The sequence below is a fragment of the Sceloporus occidentalis genome, unplaced genomic scaffold (assembly GCF_023333645.1).
Source record: "Sceloporus occidentalis isolate IW3139 unplaced genomic scaffold, rSceOcc1.0.p SCAF_97, whole genome shotgun sequence".
Taxonomy (NCBI): domain Eukaryota; kingdom Metazoa; phylum Chordata; class Lepidosauria; order Squamata; family Phrynosomatidae; genus Sceloporus; species Sceloporus occidentalis.
In genome coordinates, this window is record NW_028317077.1 from 1926668 (window position 1) to 1944266 (window position 17599).

A 17599-nucleotide genomic window follows, 5' to 3' on the forward strand; every position below is an offset into this window, starting at 1 on the left:
TAAGACTGAGCCATTCCATTGTTCCCCACAGGCAGTATGTTAAGGAATCATTGTGTTTGTCTAGTAGATTGGGCTCAGAAAACAGAACCAGAACTCATACAAATGGCTGATATGCAGCTGTCTGCACAATATTTTAGAAAATGTATTTTTAATCTGATACCAGTAATTAAAACAATTGGCAGCCATTCACCTTTAACCATTGTAACAACTACAGGATTAAATGAAATGGAAGGAAAAAAAAATCACATCACGACGGAAGAAATGTCAGCTAATATTTGTTTTACGGTTTCAGCTTTTGAATGCCGGTGTTCAAAGAGTATAGTAGTAGCGAGATGCAAGGGTCAGATCTGGATAAAAGCCCACATTCTGCGTCTCAGTATCCATTCACGGATGGAGTTGGCGTCTAATCATTGCTGGCAATTAGACTGTATGGGTAATATTTTTACAGCTGTTGTATTAATAACACATACAAAGTATCCAGCCAGGATTTGTTGGAGACACCTCAGGAAAGTGAATAATGTAAATAACAGATGGATAAAGAGCGTTCTTATAAACACTTAGAGAGATATTACCGTCGTAAAAAAAAAAAGAAGAAATCCTTAAATTCTAGAAAACCTACTGATGAGAGTAAAAAATGTGCCTGATAAACAAATAGGTCGATGTCACATTGTATGTGCAGAACAAGTTGCGATAATCAGTATGTATGATGAAATAAGCATGTTGGTTCAATGAAGTACAAACCATTAGGCTGTAATAAGACTGCCACACGTCCGTCTCGTCTGACCTAAGCGGGCATATAAATTATCACTGCCGTAGTCTGGACACGAATGAACAGGTGCGAGAGAAGCCATGTTGCTCTCATATAATTTTTCCTTCAACGTTATAAACTTTAATTTATCAATCATGCGCATTTTGCCGTGGGGAAAAAAAATATAAAATTTGATAAATCCATATTTTAATATATATCTTTTCAAAATAGATGCATCGGTAAAGAACTACACTTACCTCTTTTTATATTGCTATATTCTCTCTTAACCACTTTTTTTTATTTTTTTTTACTGTAGGCAGACAAGAGTTGACCTATACATGGAAATTCTAGAACCGCCACTGCTCATCCAAATATATTTTTGCCTTTAGTGCCCGGCTTGTGGCAACCTTGAAGAGGAAGAAGAGGGTGAGCTCAACGCTGCTGTTCTTGTTATTCTTGGTGGTGTAGTGCAGGAGAGCCAGGAGATATATTTTTTAATTGTTTCACACAAAACAGGACAAAACGTTTTAAAAAGCTTTGTTTAAGTGTCTATGGCAACAACCTATCAGTGCCTGCTTCTACGTGATATGGCAATTCCTGGCAAAAATTCTAAATAAGGACATTTTTTAGACTTTGTATACAGAGGAAGATAGAAGTCATACCCTCAATTCTGGCAATCACTGAACCATGTCAGACTCCAAGATGGAGGAGAAGGAGGCGTTATCGTGGATGGGCAAAGTGTCCGTACAAGGACACCAGTGTCTATGGCAAGGCTTGTGAAGGTCTAAAGAACATCTTTAAATAGTCCATCAGAAACTCCAGTGAATGTCCACCATGAGCAATGCTGGGGTCGACCCCTGGGCATTATGGTCATCTTTTGTTCCTCTCCTCCTGACAAGCTACGACAGGCCAGACGCTTGCCTTGAGCCTGTGTGTATAGACCAGCTCTAATAGACATCATTTAATATTTTTCTACACCTACACTCTAATAGGTATAGCAACGTATCATGAGATGTGGCGTTTTGGAAATCAAATCAATGTGATTCAATTAATTTGCTTAGTTCTTGTTACACAAAATACACGTTCCCCCCCCCCCCCAAACATTCAAGCAGTAAATCTGGTTATGTTACTGTAGGAAAAGCTCATCAATAGCATTAAACAGATAGGAGAACATCTGAATATACCTACTTCAGTTAAAAAAAATCAATTTATATTAAGTCAATATATTCTGTATAAAACATTCTTAATGAAGTGTAAACAAAAGCTGAATAGTACAACAAAAAGCGGTTAAACTTACTGAACCAGATGCAGAATACTGGTGAGTGGATATAATCATTTATATTTAGTTAGAGCAAACAAGTCGCAAAGAGATGTTACTATAGTTCAGTTTCAGTAAAATGTATTTTTCTTGCCTATAATGATAATAACATTAAAAAAAAAAGTAATACTATAAAGATATAAGTTGTTTATATATTTACAATTAAAAAAAAATATATGCATACATTACTAAAATGTACTCAACTTTTTGACAAAGACGTTAATGAAGTTGACTTTATTAGCATACAGGGACAGCTTCTGGGGATGGTCCAAATTCTTTAAACAAGGCAGGTCCACATTGGGCTCGCCAATCGCGCGTGTAAGTGTTAATGAAGGTGACTTTTGTTGCCCCTTGGGCCAGAAGGTGTCAGCCATCCAGTGTCATTTAAGCAGCTGATATAGCAATTAAACAAAGTAACACTCCAGTTTTGTTTTGTTTTTTAACATTCTGATCAAACCAACCCCACCGCTATACTTTTTGGTACTAAAGATGCTGCTGCATTTGAAACATAACCTCAAGAATCAAAGAAAACGTGTCAATAGTCATAAGTATTTTGTTTTACCTGAATACACTAAATAAACCTATATAATGATTTGAAAAAGTAATGTAAATTTATTGGAAACCCACGTTTTATGTATACCACAGGATCAGCCAATTTACCTTCCTGTCTGCCTAGATTTACATGATTATTCTTCTATAATAAACCCCCCCCCATGTTAATTACTGCCAATCTAGTAGACGCTGATTATCTCTGCTTGCCTTTGTAAGGGTACGGAAGAGGACTTCATGCCACATTTTGCAATCTCTATTGTCCTTGTGCTGCTGTTAAAGATTGAATGGAACCAGTGGCATACTAGGGGGGGGTGATCCAACCTGGGTGCCACTCATGAGGGGCTGCCACACTGACACCAAGAGGTCCCAAGTCTCCCGAAAACTCCCTCTCTCTCAATGTCTCCCTACCTGCTCCCAACCACTTCTGTGTCCCTGTGTGCTTTCCAGCAGGTCTGCTTCTTCTCTTGCCTCCTCTGTCTTTTTTTCGTCTTTCCTCTCCCTTTGTCTGCTTCTCACCGGTATCAGCTATGTTGACCAGACCTCCCCGAAAACTTTCCCAAAAGTGTTGAACCATGGCACCTTGTGGATATCCTTTCCCCTGAAAGGGTGTGCACGGAGGCTCCGCACTTTTGAGGAAGCGATCCATGAGGCCTGGTCAGCGGATCTGATACCATGGATAAGCAGAAGAAGAAAAAAGATGAAGAGATAAGAGAAGAAATGGAGCTGCAGGAAAGGAGACAGGGGCATAAAGGGCATTGGCAGAGAAAGTAGGGAGTCATTGACAGAAAGAGTGCTAGAGAGCATTTTTGAGAGTGTGAGAGAGTGAGTAAGAGTGGGTGAGTGAATGAGAAAGTGTATATAAGAGTGAGAGTATGTGAGAGAGAGTTAATGAAAGTGAGATACTGTGAGTTAGAGTGAGTGAGAGCGTGGTGGGGCAAATATGGGATCAGCCCTGGGTGCCAAACACTCAGTGGCGGAACTACCGGGGTCGCAGGGGTCGCGACCTGGAGTTCTGCCACTCAAGGGGGCCCAAGCAGGGCCGGACTGGCCCACCGGGATACCGGGAAGTTTCCCGGTGGGCCCGCAGATTCGGCCGGCGGAGCGGGATTGGAAGCCGCCTCCGGTGCCAGGGGCGGGCTGGGCAGGGGGACAATTGTCCCCCAGGCTGCCCGAAATCTAATCTAAGCGGCCGCTGGGTGCTGATGCGGCCGGCCGGTGCTACTATAATACTTGTTTTTTTAATTTAATATGGCAAGCTGGTCCGGCTTGCCATATTAAATTTTAAAAATGTATTAAAGCAGCGCCGGCCGGCGGCATCAGCACCCAGCGGCCGTGTGCGATGGCTGCCTAGTGATGGGAGCAGAGCAGCGTGAAGGGTGAAAGCTCCGCCCCCTCGCACGGACCTTTCATCCCTCACGCTGCTCCCATCGCTATGCGGCCATCAGATTGCTGGGAATGTAATTGTCACGTCTACCACAAGCCAGAGCACTCACCGCGGAAGTTCTTCTCCTGGAGGAGTGCGCAGAGACGCAACCCCCAGGTATTCGATGATCCCAACAGTGAGGAGGCCCTGGAGTAGGTAGATATGGAGAGGTAGATAGTCTCTGGGTACAGCTGGAGAGATCTCCACCAAAATAGTGTAGGAGGAGAGCAAAACAAACGAGTCAGACGAGCCAGGGGTCATACACAGGACGGGTAGTCAGCCAGAAGGTGGGTCAGATCCAAATCGGGTAGTCAGACGATCCAGATCATACACAGGACGGGTAGTCAGCCAGAAGGTGGGTCAGATCCAAAGCGGGTAGTCAGACGATCCAGGTCATACACAGGACGGGTAGTCAGCCAGAAGGTGGGTCAGATCCAAAGCGGGTAGTCAGACGATCCAGGTCATACACAGGACGGGTAGTCAGCCAGAAGGTGTGTCAGATCCAAAGCGGGTAGTCAGACGATCCAGGTCATACACAGGACGGGTAGTCAGCCAGAAGGTGGGTCAGATCCAAAGCGGGTAGTCAGACGATCCAGGTCATACACGTAGAGGAACAAACACAGCCAAATCGCAGATCAGAGGGTAGTCAGGACAAGCCAAAGGGTCAGATAAATCATAGAACGCAATAGAACGGTAACCAGCAAAAGACCACACCAGGGTACCGGTAACAGGGCTTCCGGATTTTTAAATTTGGCGCTGGTAGCCACCACGCCCCCAACGCTGACGTCACACGCGCCCCCTACCTGCCAAAACGCGGCAGCTGCGGCTAAACCTAGCTGCAGTAACGCGTGCGTCCAGCAGGGGGAGCACGACCTCAATGCCGAGCACCCGGCTGACGCTTCCTCCTGACCTCGCCACGAGGTAAGTGTAGCGGCTAGCCGGGAGCCGGACGGACGCAGGACGACGGGGGACAGCGGATCCACGGGAGCGGGTGACAGTAATCTAAACGGCCGATGCGTCCTGATGCCGCCGGCCGGTTCTGCTTTAATTCCTTTTTTTTTTTTTTACTTTATATGGCAAGCCGATCCAGCTTGCCATATTACGTTAAAAAAAAAGTGTTAAAGTAGCTCCGGCCGGCGGCATCAGCACGCATCGGCCTTTTAGATTACATTCCCAGCAATCTGATGGCCGCATAGTGATGGGAGCAGCGTGAGGGGTGAAAGGTCCGTGCGAGGGGGCGGAGCTTTCACCCTTCACGCTGCTCCCCTCGCACTCAGACTGCTGGAGCACGTGTCAGTGACATCCTGTCAGGATAGAGAAGAGAACAGTGTGCAGCTACCAGAGGACGGAAGTGAAGAGAAGTAGAAGGTCGGTAAACTAATGTATTTTTTGTACAAACTGTATAATATTTTTTTGTATTTGTTAAAAACAAAAAAATCGGCATGTGTGTGTATGTAAGTGTGTCCCCTATACGCCACTCTGCCTCCAGAAATGCTTTATACCCCCCCTATATGCCACTCTGTCCCATGATATGCCTTTTAAGGCAGAGTAGCATATAGGGGATTAAAAGGCATATCATGGGGCAGAGTGGCATATAGGAGGATATAAAGCATATCGGGGAGGCAGAGTGGCATATAGGGGGGCATAAGGCTTTTCTGGAGGCAGAGTGCCCCATGATATGCCTTTTAACCCCCTTTATGCCACTCTGTCTCCAGAAATGCCTTTTAACCCCTATATACAACTCTGTCTCTATAAATGCCTTTTAACCCCCTATATGCCACTCTGCCTCCAGAAATGCCTTATACCCCCTTATATGCCACTCTGTCCCATTATATGCCTTTTAACCAAAGTGGCATATAGGGGTATAAGGCATTTCTGGAGGCAGAGAGGCATATAGGGGGTTAAAAGCCATATCAGGGGCCAGAGTGGCAAGCCTGGGGCGGACGTGCATAACTGGGGGGGTCAGGTTGGCGAATAAAAGGAAATAAAAACAAAAAAAAATGTAGATAGAAGGGGGTAGGTATAGGGTAGATAGCCTGAGAAGGGGAGGAGGGAGTAGATGGTGTGAGAGGAGGGTAGATTGGGTTGGGGGGGCCCTTAACAGATTCTCGCACCGGGGCCCTGAGGCTTCTAGTTACGCCCCTGCAAACACTCTAGATAGCCTGAAGTGTTCCATATTTTCTTTTGTTTTATAGCGATAAAACAACTTCTTTAAAATCCTTGCTAGCCTGTTGTGTTGAATTAAAACCCAATTTTACCTCCAAGACTGTGTTAAAACTTAGCAGGGAAATCTTCTTCTGTGATACTACTTCGTAGATCGATGGAAGTCCTGCTATCCTTATTGTGCATGGTTTATTTTTTAGATAAAAGAACATATAGGGTTCTCATACAGTTGCTAATTGTAAGAACACACATTGAGGCTAATTACACACAAAATAACCTAAATAGGACATCAAAATTTGGCATTATCACCCCTTTTTTAATGACCATCACCACTTTTCCTGTAATCTCATTGCTTTACACTGTCTTTTTAGTCTATTTTCCGCTTGCAACAATCATTAATACTACCTAGTAATAAATGTTTTGACATTTATTATTCTTTGCATCTTCATCTCCTCAAATATTTGTCACAATTCTAATTCAACTGTGTAATGTCTCTTTTTATTGCCTTCTTAATTTGCAACGGGTGTCTTTATAAAAGTAGAAAAAAAAGGTTTCATTATATGAACATAAAAAAAATGATATCATCCCATGACTGTAAGTCTTAGTTCAATCGCCAAAGAAATATCTTTCATCCTACTAAAAAAAATCAGCAACAGAGGATTCCTGGGATATAAAAATAACAGTTAAAATGTTGAGGTTCCATCAAAATAAGTATATAAGAATTATAAAGTAATAATTCCCAACTCCCAGAAGCAGGGTTCATAGGGGTCTGTGTAACATTGTACTATGTGCAGGGTAAGAGGGTTGTGTGTGTCCGAGTATGTCAGTTTGTGTGTCTGGGTATGTTGGTGTGTAGGTCTTGGTATGTTTGTGTGAATACATGTATGTTGGTGTGTGTAGATGTGTGTTGGGGTAAGTGTCTGGTTCTATGAGTGTCTGGTTGCTTAATGTGAGTGTCTGGTTGTGTGCATTAGTGTGAGTGTCTGAATGTGTGTGTTAGTGTGAGTATCTGCGTGAATGCCCCTCTCGAGGCCAGGCTCTGGATCCGCCACTGTGCCACGATTTAAGCTTACAGTAGTAACAATCAGTTTAAGAAAATATAGTGTTACATTGTTGCATAATCATATTTACATTTATATGCAGTTGTTCCGGGAGTAATGCAGCTTCCTGTCACACAGCTGCCAACAAATATTCATTTTTTCTGTGTGAAAGAAGCTGAAATAATTATTATGTTCTTAGCGTGCATTACACGGCAGCAGGAGTTCCAGGCTCACAGCCAGGCCCCTTCACATTGTTCTGTTGTTGGTCCATCAGGTTGCTCATTCTTGCAAGTTAGGGGTAGGTAATGGTAGACATTTTACTAAATAATGCATAGGCGTCAAATACTTCTTACAATTCTTATCATGGGTACTCTTGAATAAACACTTTGCCTGCCCCTGCATGTGAGTGTATAATGGGTTTGGGGCTAGTGAATGGGGTTAGGGGCTTATACTTTATAGATGTAGAGCTAGGATAATGGGATGTAGGTTTTTTTATTTTATTATTATTATTATTATTTTTATTATTTCTTTATTTGCATTATTGTCATCGGTGCAATATGAATAGTGATCTCTCAAGGGACCTCTAGAACATGTTACTATGCGAGCAATTCCACAAGTACATCACTTGACTCACTTTATTGTTTATTTTTTTATTTGTTTTATTATTTTTAGTGATTTAAAAAAAGAAATAAAACAAAAGTTTTTTTTTTCTTTTCCACTTGTGGGAAGAGGGAGAAACTCTTACCTGCGACCCCCCTGCACAGATCACACTGTAGACTTTCATTGGGCATTGCAATGTGTGTGATCAGATATCCCACCAGGGTCTAGACGGATCCTACAGGGGATATTCTATCATCTGGTGACCTTCCAGTTGATGTCAACAGTGATGTCTCCTGGAAAAGAATTCCTGATTGCGTGATCGGGCATTTCTTATGTAATGGCTTACTCCGCTTGCGCCAGAAGCTATTACTAACAATCCATCTGTTTCTGCTTACAGGGGGTACTCCAGGCTGTCAAACCGCTGTCCCTGCTGCTACAAGAAAGTGAGGACGTACATGTATGTCCTAAAGGGCTTTATTGAATGCTTTTTAGGACGTACATGTAAGTACTGAAGGGGTTAATCTCTTCATTCAGTTTGAACTCTTCCTCCCTTGACCTTTTGTTTCCTAACATCATGTATGGATCCTGGATTTTTGTGACCTATAAACGGGCAAAAACTAGCACGCAAAAGTTTCACCAGAAAGGAAAGTGCATTCTGTTAATTTTTGCGGATGGGGTAATTTTCAGTTCCTTTATGCCACTGGCATTTAGGGAAGTCTCCTGGGAACCATTATGGAAATGTAAAGAAGGAGGTGGATTAACCACTTCTAGTCACTCACCAAATAAGGATATAGACTGAAAGTTCAATACAAAGCTAAAAAACATCATTCTTGCTGCTATGTAATCTTGTAGTAATTTGTAAATTTGTAATTTGTAAAATTGTAATTTAATAAAAAAAAGGCATTACTATTTCTTTAAAAGTGACTCTCATGATTAATATTATCCAAAATGTGATAACTGTAATTTAATTCAAATATAATTTATAAATTATTTAATATTTCTTAATAAATATCATTAAAATTGAAAATTATGTCAATAGAAATTTTCAGATACAATAAAAGTAAATCCTAAACCTTAAAAACTAACAAGAATTCTCTTTATATACCTTAATCAGCGACACGCAATTTCTCTTTAAGATGCCTATGTTTATTTTCAATGCCAATAGATGTAATTCTGCAAAAAGAGTGTTTTTGCGAAATATTTCTCTCTCTGTAAGAATACACAGATATTTATATCCCTGTGTTTAAATGCATGTCGGATACTTTGGACACAAGCTTGAGATTTGGGTAGGGAAGCCTTGATTTCTCCATTGATAATAGCAGGGCAGAGAGCGCCTGCACCTGTCTAAAATAACCCACTGGGAAGTCAGTGATTAAGAGATGTCTTGCAGAGGGATGTTTTAAATGCTGTATTTTGCTGCTAATCCGATGCTGAACTGAATTATCTGCACCGATTAATTATTGCTCTTGGTACCTTAAACCTCATTTATAAGTATTTGTTTTTTTTACATTTGATCATTTTTCTCCTTCCGCTGGAACACTTCCATTTCTCGATTCTATTTAGAACACAAACAGATTTTTTTGGTCTCCATAGATGAGAACTTGTCTGATTTGTAGACAAATCTGATCCTGGATCTTCCTTTGTTTTTTGTCGGTTCATGGTTCAGAGTGATGTGAGTGAATGAGTACATGCAAACTAAAAAAACACAGGGTGCCATTATTTTAAGGCCAGCCCAAGAGATATAGCACAACTTCTGCCAAGTTTAAGACTGCTCTTTTTTTGGGAGTTGTTGGGACCGAACCTAAGACATTTAACCAAAACATTTTTCTTGACATGGAAGACATTTCCTTGAGAAATTCAGTTTTTGCTTTTCAGGAAAAAAGTACCTTAGAAAAGGAAATATGTAGTATGCAAGTGTGAATCGTCAGAAGGAGCCTGGCAGTCATGTGTATCTTGAGGGGGGCAAGAGGGGGCACTTGCCCTCTCCACTGGAGCAGCAGCCGGGGAGGGGGAAACAATAGGCTGTTTAGAGTAGGTTAACTAGACATAGAGATAGCAGAAAAAACTGCTGGTAGTCAGTGGTGGGGCAAACAGCTTTTATTTAATTCTGCACTCTACCTGCTGTCAGAGTCTGCTGTCTTCCTCTCCCCCTTGCTGTTCTCCTTGCTCTGGCAGCTGCTCCTTCACTTCTACTTGAGCACGGACACAGTTTGCATTCTGCAGACACAAGGTAGTTTATTTTAAACATGTATTGCAGCTAGGGATGGTTATTACTCCAGCTGTTGAGACTACATTGCCCATGACTCTTGAACAGTCTGGTATGTTAAGCATCATGGAAATGTGAGTATTCAACAACTGGAGTTGTTGCCAAAAGGTTAGTTTTTATATCATTATGGATTTGTACTGCAGTTCATGATAAATGTAATAACAGCACTTTGAGTGCCAAATGTTACCAAAACTGCTGCAAAACTACCAAGTGTCCTATTTTGGTTCCAAGCCTTTACCACGGTCATATATTTCCTATTAATGGGTAACTAACATTAGCCTCCAACCAGGAAACCCCTCTCCTTAGCCAATAAAGGTAGGCAATGGGGAGGAGTTAAGGAGGTAATGGGGTCGGAGAAAAGAAAGGTGGAGAGGATATTCCCCCCCCACTCTGTAAAAAATCCTGCGGATGCCCATGCCAGCAGTGTTTGCATAGACACGCAACATGCACCTGCGCGGTCGTCTGATCAAATGGCACAGTCCCACTGAGGACACACATATATATGCTTGGTACTCTACCTGCAATTGGCGGCTGCCTACAAAATTTACAAGTTTCATTTGTTCTACAGCTGTACATTGGCAGCCGGGTATGGATATAAAGTTAACATGCATTTTACACAACATGACAAAAGACATATCATGTGTTGTGTGTAACGATGTGGCATAATCTATGAGTAAATAATTTTTCAAGTTAATGGGGGACGTGCCACCGGAGATTATAAGCATGTTGCTATCTTGCCCCACCATCCCAGTTGAATGCACCTTAGGAAATAGGCAATGGAAGGTACATCTGGAGATCTTCTCTTGTTCCAAAAACGAGTTCAACACAGCAGACGTTATTGAATACCGTACATTCAAAAAACTGTCAACAGCAAATGCCATCCGGCAAAGACTGAAAAGGACTAAGCATAATAAGCACAGTGTGTCATTTCTCTTTCATTCATCTTCCTTTTTCCAGTTTTGCTGGCAGACCTCAGTATGGCACCTTGCCTTCGGCAAGTGTGAATTACTCAACTTGTAACATAGCAGATGCCAGGGTCTTTCAGAGAGTCAGCCAAGACGTGATGCAAACCCTTCAGGGTGAATAACATCTCACAACACATGCAACTTTTGAAATTTTAGCAAAATATTGGAAATGGAAAATAGTTGATGTTTTCATACTGCATTATGTAAAATGTTATTTTTTTGTAACACAATTATTCCATTCAGAACCCCAAAACATATGCGTCTTGAAACCTTTGCTGTTCTAGAGTCAGACAGTGTATGTAGCAGGATTCTTGGTGATGTCTGCCATCATGCCTAAAGTGTAGCTCAACAACATAAATCCTCAGCATAATAGATAATTAGACTTATTGTAAAAATGTGCTTATGCATTTATATCTAAATCAACCAAATATTGATTACCTGTTGTTCTCACTGCGGTTCCACTGCACCGGTCCATCTGAACAGTGGACTCGGTGACAAGTATAGGTTGAATGTTTTCTAACCAGAATGTCCATGCAGACATTGCCTAATACAATAGTTTTTGGTTAGATGGTTGGTTCCAGACATTTTTCCGACAGTACCTTAAGGTAGAAGAGGCAGCTGAGTGCTGCTTAGTCAATGGGGTCTACTAGCCAAGAAATCAAGTGGCCAGTGAGACCAAGGTTTAACTCAACTAACCAACTGAAACATTGTAAAGTTATGGTATTTTAATGATAAACTGTCCCAGAGTTAACCCTGAATAATGCATAGTTAAGTTGGTGAGGGGATTTTCAAGAAACCTCACTGATTTAAGCTCCCTGGGGTTGGCCTTTTGTTAAAGTGAACTTGATGATCTGTCCATGCCATTATCATATTTATTTACTTCATTGGCTATTGTGCCATCACACTAAAGGGGGCTCTGCAAATCTCCCATGTGACCTTTTTCAAGTAGGAAAGTCTCCACTTTGGGCACTCTCCCACCAGTTAGAGAGATAAGAGATATCGCAACCACTCATTCTGCTGCAGATTAGGTCAACGTTTATTCTTTTGTAGCACAGACCTCAATCCTAGTTAGCCACCAAAGTATTGCAGAAGATCGCTATATTATGATGTCATATGGACAAGAAAGGTGAGTGGATAATCCTGCCCAAGACCCACATCTAACAACATTTCCTAATGAAGATGTCCACTTTGGACACCTTAAATATTGTAGTATGAGACCGTACATCGCTTGCCTTTTTCAACTTGACTCTCTTGCCTGTTGAGTTGAGTTGTTCCTTTAACCAGGATAGTCATTTAAATAAAAATACGGAAAATAATGCTTAGAATAATGAAACTGGGTTTTCTCTTAAGTAACTTTGTTTATTAAGAATGGCTGATTTCCATCATTAGAAATTCACCGGAATCTCTTGATACCTATAATGCCCATTGATTTAGATCAATTAACTACTTCGGTAATTTTCCCTGTGATCAGGGAGTAATAAAATACTCAAACAAATTATTTCTGTCTTTAGAAAATAAATATCAAATAAAGATTAGAACAGCTTTCGTTTAGTACTGGTGGTGATTCCAATGATGCCGTGTAGAAATATTGTTTAAAGAAGCAAACACCACATCCACAGATATTTTGTAGCATATAAAATAATGTGTTTTCATTAATTAATTAAGATGCACGGACTCCAATTAGAGTTAGAACATGCATTGGTTACATCCAAAGTGTACAGATCTCTAGAACTATAAAAAAACTATATTACAAAGTGTATATATTTTATATATATTATATAATATATATATTATATATATATATATATATATATATATATATATATATATATATATATATAGCACTATTATGAAATGTATCATTTTAAAGGTAGTGCCAAAGAAGCCTTTGCTTGGGCAATTAAATTCTTTCCTCTAGGACAGATTTTCATTATCCAGAGTGCCAGACAGGGTGACTAAGACTGAGACATTCTATTGTTTACAATAAGGAGCCAGGGTATTACCCATAAATGTCTGAAAACATTATATTATGCAAAAGCTAGAATAGCACAATATGTTTTAAAACATTTTATTTAATACCAATAATACAATTTATTCCTATGGGTTCCCCCCTTAACATTTAATTCAATATTTTCTCTTCCAAAATATCTTCCAACAGATTGCTCGATAGAAGCTTTACTTTAATCAGTCATTAAGCATAGAACGAATAAAATAATTTTATGTGCATCACGGCCAGGGGCGTACCTAGAGTATTTGGCACCTGGGGCGGATCCTGTATGTGGCACCCCCCCACACACACACACTTTAAAACTGCATAGCTTCTACCGTTATATACCGGCGCAGACACTGAAGGTGGTACAGCATAACACTTACTGTTATCATTATATACTGAGGCAGACATTGACGGTGGTACAGCATAACACCTATCACTATATACTGAGGCAGACATTGACGGTTGTACAGCATAACACCTACCACTATATACTGAGGCAGACAATGACGGTGGTACAACATAACACCTATCACTATATACTAAGGCACACATTGACGGTGGTACAGCGTAATCCCTATCACTATACATTGAGCCAGACATTGACAATAGTGCAGCATAACTCATATCACTATATACTAAGCCAAACATTGATGTGGTGTAGGCCTACCACTTCATTAGTAGTAGGGATGCACCGAAACGAATTCTGGACTGAAACCGAAAATGCAGCATTTACCTGGCCGAAACCGAATATGACCCCCCCACACCATAAAAAAAAATCTAACACTTTTATTTCAAGTAAGTAACACACCAAAATAGGACAAAACAATTAAATAACAATATTAATATATATATATATGATTGTTAACAGCAATCACATTTCTATCATGCCCAGGCACACCCAGATTCCAGGATGTACTTGCAGACTTGGCATGATAGGAGTATGATTGCCCTATCTACCCCTTCTCACTCCCTTTTGTCCTACCTACCCCTTCTCACTCCCTTCTCCCTATCTACCCCCTATCCCCCCGTCTCACTCCCTTCTCCCTATCTACCCCCTCCTATCTACCCTCTCCCACTTTGAAGTTCACTTACCTTTCAGGAGTCCTGCGGTGGGGGTGCAAGGCCTCTGTCTCCCAGCTCTGCCACGGTATGGAACAGTATAGAGTGATGGGAGTTATGATGTACTAGAGCATAATTATATAATGAAAAATACATTGGAAATGGTACAGCATAACACCCATCACTCTCGCACACTTACCAATCCACACAAATACCAATCCACACACATACCAATCCACACACATACCAATCCACACACATACCAAACCACACATACACCAATCCACACACACACCAATCCACACATATACCAATCCACACATATATACCAACCCACATACACACCAATCCAGACATATACTAATCCACACATACCAATCCATATATACCAATCCACACATATACCAATCCACACATATACCAATCCACACGTATACCAATCCACACATACCAATCCACACATATACCAATCCACACATATACCAATCCACACATACCAATCCACACATATACCAATCCACACATACCAATCCACACATATACCAATCCACTCTCACTCACTGAATGCTTTCCTACCTTTCCTCTTTTCTCCTTACAGCTTCTTTTCCTCCTCTTCTTCAGTTCTTCTGTCTTCTTCCGGGTCAGAGGGCACGGACGGCAGTGGGCGCGGCTTCAGTGTTGTGCGCCGGGATCTGACAACAAATCCCGGCGCACAGCAGCTGTTCCCGCGCGGATCGCAAGGGAGCGATATCGGAGGTCTTTAACAGACCTCCGGCTCCCTTGAGTGATTTTAAGCCGGGTTCAAGGGCAAGGAGAGGCCCTGAAGAAGACCATCCCTGAGCCAAGTGAGGCATCACCTGCCTGGACCTTTTGTGTGCTCTCTGGGGGAGGTTTTCCAGAGCCTGGCGTAGCTGGGTATGGCTGGGAGGTTGAGTTAGTGGGTGATTAGGCTGGTCAGTCTGGACCAGCATAGTTCAGTTAGAGAGGGCTCCAATTGGAAGCTAGGTTTTCTTTTTATGATTTGGTTTTTGGGGTTTCAGCAATTAAAAATAAAGATCTGTTTTGTTACAAGCTGGTGTTTCCGAGACTGATTGCCCTAGAGGACTGTGCTTAGGACCCCTAAAAGTGACATGTATGGCCCTCCTGCTATAGGGTTTGTCACAATATATATATATATATCTATATATATATATAGGGCAAGATGGAGCTCTATGCAGATAGCCCCTGCTTTTTTAATTTTACACCCATGCTAATAACCCAATATCTCTCTCGAAAACACACTGTGGGATGGTTGCACCAATATAAATTATATATAAATAGAAGTTAGAGTTCTCCATTTTCTGGGGCAATCTGAAAATTCCAAGTTTATCAAAGGAAAGAAGTACATTTACTTTATACAGGGGCCTTTTTTGATTCAGAATGATATTTGGGTAGCGTTTCCAACCTATTGGAGTTGTCCTTAGAACTAACCCCAATACTCTAGGTGATATCTGACCAGAAATCTGTAAAGTGATGGAACCACCTCCTTCTTCTCGCTACTAATGCCTCTCGCTATGCAACACAGTGCTCTCTCTCTTTCAATCTCTCCTTCATATATATATATATATATATATATATATATAATAGGCATGTTCCATCCAAACAGCCCCTGCCTTTTGGATTTTACACTTGAGCTTTCTTGAAAAAACATTGTGGGAAGTTAGCACCACTGTGTGGCATCAACTCATGGAAAAAATAACAATATATAAACAATATTCTTGTACTTTACTTGAAATAAAAGTTGGAGATTTCCATTTTCCCTCAGCCCGTATGGTTTTCCTGAAACCATTATAATTCCCTTTTAAAAATGCTACATCTGGATTAAATTGTTTTCCAAATAGGTGCGCACTCCCATAAAACCCACAATAATTCCAGTACTGCTTAAGTTTAACTGGTTATGTTTGGTTAATGCGATATCCACCTTATTTATGGAACGTTTCCTGAAAAAATAATTTTTTTGTTAATATATAAACTGATGATGAGTATTAAATGAACATTTCGTTCTCCTGCATTTAAGGAGCCATCTGTTTAAATTAGCTTTGAAATGTTTTTGAATGTTTTGAGCAAAAGCTGAACAAACATTGTAACTGTATGCATCTGTAGAAAGCCGGTGGGCAAGGAAAGCATGATGCCCTTGGTATGTATGGTGGTAATCCGTGCAGTAATACCTACAGTACATGTGTCCAAGTGTTGCAGTCCAAGAATTGTAACCTCTTGTAGTCAAAATATCCAAAGTATCTCAGATCATAGAATATCCAGAGCTTGGCAGCCTAATAGGAATAGAATAAAAAACAAGGCTCGGTTGGGGCATTTGTGTGCCTTTCATAGGAAATTTAATGGAAGCCAAGTTGACTCTTTAATATTCTGTGTTGAACAAAGCGTTTTACAGTTCTTAGTTGCAACTACAATACTTTTCCAACATAGTATTCTTGTTAGTTTCCCTAACACCTTTGTTCTTGTCGTTCCGGCTAACATTTGTTAGTAGTTTGTCCAAAATGTCCACAAGAAAATAGCGTTAGCCATCATCCTGATATGATATGTGTTGTACTGGAGGTAGTTACCCAACTTTGGGGTAACCCAACTTTTACCCAAGTTGACGTTTCTCTGGAACATGTGTATTATGTCTGCTTCTTTTAAACCAATGGCACCAGAGAAGGAAACTCTACATTTTGATTATGGAATGAGCAAAGCATTATAAGTTAATACCAGAATAGCATTGAGACCAATCCCTTCCCATCTTCTAGGTGCAACAATACCTTGTCTTAGATGGACATCTCTGTGGTGGGGCCAATCGATGAAGAACAGATGATAATGTCTTTTTCTTAGTGTCTTAGTTCTTAACCTTCATAGGTTCAGGATATTTATTTTTGTTGACAGATATACACTAACCTGAAGTTGTAACAGATAGTAGGCCAAAAAACATCATTTTATTGATACATACCACACATGTTTTAACCATTATTTACATTTCTGGATAAATTATTCATACTAGCATTTATTTCCTTGGCTAATGGCCAGGGCAACCACAATCAAACTGCGTGGTTACACAGTGGCCTACGAACACATTTGTTTTACCACGCAGTTAAAGAACCAATAGCGTGAAACACATAGTATCGGCGAGGAGAGGACGCCATAGAAAGTTACGCAAGTTGGCAAAAGTTGCAGCATAAAACAAAACAGGCTAGATAGAATGCCTATTATGTGGGATTGTTTTGAGTGAAACTTTTAAGATTCTAATGTCTTGTGTAAAAAAAAATTCTTCCTAAAGCTGCCTAAAATAAATTGTTAATTTTATAACACATTTGAGCTTTTCTATATTCTGTTTTGACTCCGTTGGTTGTTTGAAATTCAAACGATCTTTAAGAGTCCTGGAAGATCATCTTGAGTAATGTTTTCTCCTCTGCCTTCAACAGCCTTGGTAGATCTGCTTGGA